A 9357-nucleotide genomic window follows, 5' to 3' on the forward strand; every position below is an offset into this window, starting at 1 on the left:
TATTTGGGATCTCTGGCTGAGTGAGGAAGCATTTTGGAGGAAAGCCCCATGCTATTTTAATCCTAATGGTGCTGATTCTGTTATGTAATTTACATGAACTCAGAGGTTGGCCTGAGAGTTATGGAGTACAACAGAGATCTGGCCCATGTCACAGGTTTACCAAAGCAAAGGGAAGTTTACTTTTTTTTTTTTTAACTTGAAAATGTTGTGGTTGTTTCTTGGGTTGTCCATCCAGCGACTATGCCAGGCTTATGCTTTGCACCTGCTCCTTTCCCCACTTGTATGGGTTTCCCTGATGTGCAGTGAAAAGTAGGAACCACTGTGGAGGTTGGATTTGTGGTCTGCCTCCCTCATCACGCTGTTTTTGTGATGAAAATACTTCATTCAACAAGAATAATTTCACTTTTATTTACACAATATGACCTATGAACTTTCTTGAGTAAAATTGAAAATAATTTAAAATCTAATTTTTCTTAGAATCTATAAGGGATGGCAAAAGAGCTAGAGCTCAGGACGAGGAGCATTCGGCATAGATAGTTGTTAGCCTGAGAGCATCAGCTCTAGTGGAAGGCTCAGCCTGTAATCAAGTACTAACAGGCACTGAGTGTTGGGACTGGTGGAAAGGTATGTTTTTGACCCAGTGCTGTCTGTCAGGCAGCCTGTAATTGGTGGTGGCTGGTGCATCCCCTGGGTTAAAAAGGGAGAAAGTTGGTTACCATCTGGCTGTGCAGATGTGGAGCTGTGTTGAATCCCTCAGGCTCCCCCTGCTTTGATGATTCAGCAGAGGCTGTGCTAGACTCACCATGGGTACTCATGGCTGAGGTGTACTGCAGTGAAAGAACACGGAAGCAAACAAGTCAAGGGAACAGGGGTGTGGGCTGAGGTCTGTAGGATGCCAGGCACAAAGTTCCAAGTGCCCTCTCCTAGGGAGTTCCACCAGACAGGCTTAATTCCTCTGGAACAAGTTAGGGCAGCATATATGACGTGTTGCCAACCAAGTGGTTCTTTAGAGAATTAGTCCCCAGTGTTTCTGTTGGGTGTTGGTCTTGGGAGCACTCTCTATCTGGCAGATACCAAAACACTAGGCTCCCAGAAGGCATGATCATATTATTTGTACAGATGGTTGAGGCCCAGTGAGCCACTCTTATCACCAGGTGGTCGGAGCTCCCAGAAGTCCAGGCTGCCAGCACCCAGCCCCCAGCCGAGGGTCCACTCTGCATGCAGTCTTTTCCTGGGGACAGTTTAGGTGTGCTGTGTTAGGTCCTCTCTGGGCAGGCACCCAGTTACCTTTTTCTTTTGGATTGACATCTCTTTCTAAAATACAGAGAATGGGAAAACTAAAGGGTAAAAGACAAAAGAGCAAATACTGACACATATATCACTGCTTGAAGTTTCCAACTGACCTGTGACACGTGATGTAGGTGTAGTCACCAAGGGTGAGTGGAAGGTAAGTGGGGAGATGAAAAGACTTACTTCTTTAGAATTGTATGGTAAATATGGGTAGAAACTGAACTTTCCTGAGCTTTGCTGTATACATACTAAATGCTGGTAGAGTTGCTTTTGTGAGAACATCCTTGAAGTACCTATAAAATGTATTTGTATTGCAAAAGTGGTTAAAGTAGTTTTCTTAGTCTTCATAAATTTGGATAATATTATTAAGCAAAATAATAGGCTAGTCTTTAGATGGAAGAGACAAAGAAGGAGAAATTTGTCTCTGGAGCAGAGTAGCTAATGACACTGTTCCCTGTTATTCTGGAAGGTAAACTCCTGTGGTGTTGGCTGCATTCCTCATGGCCATCTGTGTAGCGCATGGTCCATTGCAAACAGGAACATCTGCACGACTAGGTGAATGCAGGTGGTGGGTGACGTCATCGAGAGCTCCTTAGGTGTCAATTATCCCTAGGTCCAGCTGGGCTTCAGTCAGCTTCTGAAGGCAGATGGGCCCATTCCTAGGGTGGGGCAAAGAGAAACATGAATTTAGTGGACTTTTAAAAAAATGAACTTGAGTACAACATTGTAAGTAATAGTTAATCCATGTGTTGTGGTCCGTATTTCATCCAGGCTCTCAGATACCTGGAGCTAAGGATTTAAGGGTAGGTTTTCAGTTAGGCAAGACTGAGTACTCTTCTGTTTTAAATGAACTGTTTAAGATGATTGCAGATTTTACAGTATGCAAAATGATGGAGACCCCATATACCTTTACCCCGTTTCCTCTAGTGCTGATATCTTGAAAAACTCTGCTGTAGCATCACAGCTCAGATTTTGGCATCCATGCAGAATGTTCTACCAACACAGATCCCTCCTTGCCCTCTGATAGATGCCGCTCCCAGCCCCCCAAATCACTAGAAGTCCTCTGTTGCTATAGCTTTGTCATATCAAGAGTGTCTTATAAATGGAATCATATCATACATATGGGACTGGCTCTGTTCCCACTCAGCATGATTCTCTGGATAGCCGTCTAAATTGTGAGTGGAAGTTACTTGTCCCATTTTGTTGCTGGGTGCCCAGAAGTAGATCTGCACAGACATGTTCAGTTGACTCTCAAGGAATGTGTGAAAACAGTGCCGTTCAATGAAGTTTTCAGCAAGCAGTGCTATGTCCCAAGAAAGGGCTTCGCTCAACACTTCACCCCTGCACACCAGCTACACAAAGTGAACACCCCAACTGCAAGACTCCTGACCTTAGAACCTCTAGAAGGAACAAGAGAACCTTCCTGACTTTGCATTAAGATACAGGAGGCATAAGCCACACGATCTAGTGGCACATTGAACTCCATCAAAATCAAACACTAGCTTTGAAACATACCATTGAGAAAAGGAAAGACAGGCAATGACTGAAAACTGCCAAGCATACGTCTGACACAGACTTGCATGTGGTATGCATAAGAACTCTCAGAATCCCACAACTGGGAAAATGCAGCCCAGTTAAAGAATGGTGGCGAAAGACTTGCATGGTCCTTGCCCAGGTGAGACACACAAGTGGCAGATGATCACACGGAGGACCACCGCAGAACCGACCTGCACTCAAGGTAAGATTGGACTAGCCAGGGATGGGAAGCCACTGGCGTGCCCCTTCTTGGCTAACACGGGTGTGTAGGCACTTGGGGGACATTTGGCTGCTTCTCATAAAGTTAGGAGCACACCCCAGCAACCCACAGAGGAACCTAAGAAGTTCATGCAGAAACCTATACATCCCACCACCAGCCTCTGCCCCCTGGCCTTCCTGGGAGACGCAGTGGGCGGCAGCTCACTGCCTGGCTATGATGGCCCAGGGCTGCATGCCCCCTTCCTTTGCAAGTTAGGCTTCTCTGGAAGGGTGCCCATCAGGTAGCGGTGGCCGTGGATCTCACACTGGAGATTTTCTTGGTTTTTATTTTGGCCTGAAACATCATCATCCTACTCTTACTGTAGAGCAGTAGTTCTCCAAGCTAGTCACCCTAGGCTGGTGCCATTTCTTTTTTTTTTTTTAATATTTATTTTATAGGTATAGTTGGACACATGCCTTTATTTTATTTATTATTGTTATGTGCTGCTGGGGATCAACCCAGGGCCTCACACGTGCTAGGCAAACACTCCACTGCTGAGCCACAACCCCAGTCCCCTGGCTGTCATTTCATTTGGCACTTTAAATTTGACTCCATGGGGGCTAGCGTTAGAGCTCAGTGGTAGAATGCTTACCTAGCACGTCTGAGGCACTGGGTTTGATCCCCAGCACCACAAAAATACATAAATAAGTAAAATGAAAGTATTGTGTCCATCTACAACTAAAAAAAAAAAAGAAAAGAAAAATTTGACTCCGTGATGCCTTCTTGCTAACGAGAAGCCAAGGTCAAGCTGTGTGGGTAGGAAGGTGTCAGTAGCGGAGGGAGGAGACAGGCATCTAGGCTCACCCGCCCTGGGCTGCTCCGCCCTGTCTTGTCCTGGTCCCGGACCTGAGCATCTGAGCTCCCGAGGCTGCTGCTTGTCAGTGACATCTCTTTTGAAGTGTTTATGGGTTCCCTGTGACTGACCTGACCATGAGGAAATGTCCCTTAGCAGCTGCTCCTCCAAGAAGAGCCATCTCAGCCTGGTAGAAGGAAGCCCATGTCCAAAGCCAGTCCTTCCCTGTAGGCGTCGGCACCGTGGGCAGGGCCCAGCAAGGCCCAGCCGAGGGGCTGCACAATTCAGACATGAGCATCTCTTATCACCAAAGGCAAGAAGGCTGGAGGGCTCCTTAAGAGTGGACCCCTGTGGGGAGTCACAGAGCAGGGCACTCACTGCAAGGTGGCCTTGAGAGCCAGGCACACAGGTGGAGGAGGCCAACCTTCAGTACTGAGGCCAAAGAGTGGGTCCTGGGGAGGGAGGCTCACCACACACAGCTGACCCCCTGCCTGTCTGCTGGAGGATGCTGAGGGCACCTGCAAGGCAGAGGGCCTTCTGTGTCTGTGTGAGAGCCCCTTGGGACACCCTCCCTTCCAACTTCAGGCTGGTGTGTGCGCAGAGCACCGAGGCAGGTGGGGACAAGGTGCAGGCCTAAAGGTTTTGGAGAGAATGGGTCTGAACAAGATGAGCAACTGAAGTACTCAAGGGGAAGAACAGAGAAGGTGAGGCCCGACCCATCTCCCAGCTTCCACCAAGTCCTCCTTCCCACCCCGGGGACAAGCTGGAGGCCACAGAGCTCCCCTGCAGGGATCCCAAGCCGGCTCCAGAGAAGCTCTGTGGCTTCCAGATGCCCAAAGACCACAGGTCCCATTGCCCTGCTGCCAGCTTCCCCAGTTGCCCGACAGGAAGTGAGCACGGAGTCCCACACTGCGAGAGCATGGGGACAGGTGTCCAGAGCGCCTGGCTGCCCTGTGCAGGGCCCACTGTTGGGCATGGTGGAGCATGATGTCCAGGACAGGGATCTGACCCCCATGTGGGGTGCAGGCGAGGCCAGCACAGGGCAGAGGATCATGTCCCCCTCTCTCCTTCTCAGATGATGGCGCCATCAGGGTGTGGAAGAACTTTGCTGACTTGGAGAAGAACCCAGAGATGGTGACTGCATGGCAGGGGCTCTCAGACATGCTGCCCACCACACGAGGTGGGTCTGGGCTCTTTGGGGAGGAAGTCCAGAGCTGCAGGGGTCACTGTTCCAAGGCCTCTGGACCAGCTCCCTACCAGCCACCCATTCACATCAGAGTCCCCAGTTCATTAGTAGGTGGCCTCTCCTGATAGCCATGAGGCTTACAGGCCCAGGGTTATGAGTGCCTTTGAGTCTTGGGTATGGCCCTGAGCTCTGGTCACACCTGTCCTGGTGTGAAGCTGAATGTGGCTTGGAAACACACTGTGGTTAACTGGCCCTGAGCAGCAAATGTCACATGTTCTTGAGGACCAGTGTGGTGGGCTGCCCAGGCTGGTGAGATCGGCAGCCACCAAAGCAGCTCTGGGCGTGGCTTTGCACCATCCAGCAGTTTGGGAGGACCACCAGGTCAGCCTTTCCAGGCCTGAGTTTCCAGAGCCCTCTGTGCATCTTGGAATGGCCACCTGTGAGCACAGCCCTCTGACCCTGGTGACACCAGGTGAGGTTACTGTGGCCCACCACTGGCTGCTCCTCCTCCTGCCTGTGATTTCCACAGCCCCATCTGAGTCCTCTTCCCAGCCCCTGTCTGTGTGGGGCCTCTCCTGGTTCTCTCAGTTCTGTCCCTGCCCTTCTCTCCTGCAGAGAACATCAAAATGAGCCCCTTCTCTCTGGACCTTGCTATTGAGACAAATTATAAGCAAGTAGAACCTCACTCCTCCCATAGCCAGTGTGTTTCTGGGTCGTCAGCTGCAGAATCTAGGTTCACAGGGAGACCTGCCTTCCAGAGCTCTCTGTCCTTGCCCATCTTTAATGTGGAGTCACAGCTGCCTGTCCTCGGGCCACAGGGCCTACAGGGTGTTGGAGGGATGTGCCAGGGAACCTTCTGGACTCACATCTTAGTGTTTTGTAAGAATTCTTACATTAAAAGTTCAAGATAAAGGGAAGATGAGTGAGAAAACTCAAGATGGTTGAGAAAACTCAACCTTGACCTCTGTAAAAGTTTTATATGGAGACTCAGTGTCCGATCTCCCCAGAGAAAACTAAACTAGACCACAGGGCTGGGGCAGGTGTCAGGGAAAGAGCAACACAACTACCGTCTCTGAAACCCTAAAGAAAGACCAGAGGCCCTCCTCTGTGTGGGGCCGGGGGTGTCCTCGCTACATTGTCCCAGTGGTTGGTTACACCCTCCCACGTACGTGAGAAGCTGTGCCACAGGACAGCAGTGGTCTCTGAGAAGACACAGGCAGAACCAGACCATCCTCCACACCCTGTCAGTCAGGGAGGGCCCCGGTCCGTTCCCAGGGTGGAGCGTGAGGCTGCCAGGGCGAGACTGTCCCACCACCTTGGCCCCGAGAGCAGTGTGATGGTCCAGCCTCGGCCTGTGAACGTTGACCTGAGCCTTTGGTCAGTGGTTACTATTCATTAACTGGAGCAACCAAGGAGGTATACAGAGCAGCATCCCCAAGGCTGGGGCAGGTGGCCAGGCAGAGGCACAAGCCAGAGGCAGAGCTCCCCAAGTCGCAGAGGTCAGTTCTGGGCTGGCCACAAAGCTGGGCGCCTAGCCACTGGCTGGCAGGCACCAAATCTACAGCTGTGCTCCAGGGCAACGCAGGGCGAGGCTTGGCTCTCCACTACCAGGCCTGGGATGCGGGTGGCTGGTCTGACTTCCACGCTCTGCTCTGTCCTGCCTTGTCTCCCTGTTTTAAGGAAAGAATTAGCTCTTTGGTCAGGCTGTGTATCAGGACACACATCCAAGGCCTGTGTCCAGGATTCGTCAAGCAGGGATCGGACCTCTGCCTTCTGGGGAGTGCAGTGTCTCCCAGTCCAGTACTCAGGGTGAGCAGGGCACAAGCACACTTTGAACTGGCGCATGGTGCCCCCATGGCTCCTGCTCAGCGAGCTACACACACCTGGGCACAGCAGCCTCCCCTCCAGAATCCCTTCCTCTGCTCCACCAAGACCTCCACGCTGCAGGCTTGGCTGCCCAGGACCTAGGGCTTGCTTCCCTCTGTAGGGCAGATGGACAGACATCAGCACTGTCCTAGAGGACTTCCACATCTCTACTCAGCTGGGTCTCTCAAGTTGCAAACTGGCTGTCCAGGTGTACCTAGACGTGGGGCTCTGGCCTTGCACAAGGTGCCATCAAGCCCACCTTCCCCCACCCCATGCTATGTGGTTGGTACCTTGTCACATGACTTCCACGTGGGGACAGGTATGCCCTCCCTCCAGGGACATCCAGGTCCCAGCAATGTTGTGGCTCTCCTACCTGTGTTCTCCTTTTCCACAGAGGCTATTTGAAGAAAAGAGGACAGTGGCCAGAGGGTGGGGCCCAGGCTGCACGAGGCTATGGTGCCTTGGTTGGAAGCAGGCGGTAGGAGCAGCTGGAAGGCCCAGGGCACAGGAGGATGAGGTGGTGGCACCACAGGACAGCCGGGACCCAGGCTGAGCTGCGTCCTGGGAGAAGTCTCTGGTCCAAAGAGGGTGACTCATGTGCTCTGGGTTCCTTGCTTCTCTCAGCATTCACCAGGTGCCAGTCCCCACAGACCCTCATCCTGGACCTTAGCCTGCCTGGTGCCCAGGCAGCCGACCACACCGGCCAGATTGCATGGACACTTCCTCTTCAGTTTCCCTCCCTTTTGTTATAAGGCAACCACAGCTGGAGAAAGTATGTGGTGCAGAGCACGTGGCCCCACAGCTCCCCTCCGGGGCTGCTTACTGCGCGAGAGGACACACTTAGATGTGGCCTGAGATGTGGTTTCCACCAGGGAATAGCTAATATGACTGTCGGTGGAGTGCCTCACAGACGTCTGAATGGCAGCTGCCTCTCTGGACCGGGTTGGAAGACCCTCAGAGGGAAGAGCAAGTGGGGGAGGTCAGACTCCCGTGCAGCGCTGTGCTGCTCCGTGTGGAGGAGGCAGGTTTTGCAGCCCAGGGGCACGCGCACATGTGGCCGCAGTGCAACTCCTGGGGCAGGCGCGCAGCTGGGCAGTCAGGTGCAGGGAGAAGTGGGGGGGCTCTTGCAAAGGCCTGCCCCTCACACAGAGTCCACATGTGCAGATTTCCCGCAGCGTCCCCACTGGGGTTGGAAAGCACGCGTCCCTCCCTGCCCCCACAGGCCCATCTGCTGCCTGCAGCTCCCCCTGCTGGCGTTCACCAGTCCTCCTGCTGTGTGCAGCCACCAGGGGAAGCAGGGTCCACGCTTCCGCTCTTCCCTCGACTGATCAGGAGTCCTCAGGGGTAGCTAATAGGAGTTCTCCTTGCCAAAGTGTACTCTGTCTCTCTTCAGGAAAGAGGGAGATGGTGTTGGGAAGTTTAATTGGCCAATAGCCAGGTGGCCCTGGGTGCCTCCAGGATGCTGCCGGAGCTCAGCCTGCCCTGGCCAGTGCGCAGGTGCAGGGCAGGTGTTCAGGCAGATCTGGCTGCACCGAGTCCCATGTGCCCCTGCCCTTCCCTCCCATCTGAGCTCCTCAGCCTGCGATGGCCTCTGGCAGGTGGAGGCAAAGGCCGCAGTCCCCAGGGAGGGAGGTGAGGCCCATGTGGGCTTGGGGTAGCGGTGCCCCATCTCAGCCCTCTCTGTCTGGGCCAGGACATCCCCACGGGCGCCGACAGCTGCGTGACAAGTCTGTCCTGCGACTCCCACCGCTCGCTCATTGTGGCTGGCCTTGGTGACGGTTCCATCCGTGTCTACGACAGGAGGATGGCGCTCAGCGAATGGTAACTCACCCCACCCCCGTTTTTGCGGCCCCTGCCCCTCCACACAGCAGCAGTCACCTCACTGCCCACCGAGGAGTCCCAGCTGCTCAGTGGGACATGATGCTTTCCCCAGGAGCCCACAGCAGGTTTCCAGCCAGGCATGTTCCACGCAGGCCAGTCCCCGTGGCCGTGGAAGTGGGTGGACGGCCTTGGGCATGCTGGAGGTTGTTCCTGGAGAGAACGGCAGTGGGGGGGGGTCCTGGAAAGGCCCCACCATCTCAGCCTCCATCTCACATGGGTTGTGGGCCGGGTGTCCCCGTGGTCCTGTTCCTGGTGTCTCTTGTACACCCACTGCTTTCTGAGAAGTAGGCTTGGTGCCAACAGGACAGTCCAGGAGTCACAGCAGTGGCCACCAGAGATGAAATATCCTCATGGCCAGGACAGTGGGACAGGATTGAGATGGGTGTTGACTCAGGCACCCAGGAGACACCAGCTCCTGGGGACAGGGGGAAGCCAGGGCACCACAGGCTCTCATGTTCCCTGGTGGGAGGTCCCTGCCAGAACGGGCAACCTGTCCCCAGAGGCACCACTGTAGGCAGCTGGTAGACTGCTCCCAGGGGTGCAGGT

The sequence above is a fragment of the Urocitellus parryii genome, unplaced genomic scaffold, assembly GCF_045843805.1.
Source record: "Urocitellus parryii isolate mUroPar1 unplaced genomic scaffold, mUroPar1.hap1 Scaffold_43, whole genome shotgun sequence".
In the NCBI taxonomy this organism is placed as follows: Eukaryota; Metazoa; Chordata; class Mammalia; order Rodentia; family Sciuridae; genus Urocitellus; species Urocitellus parryii.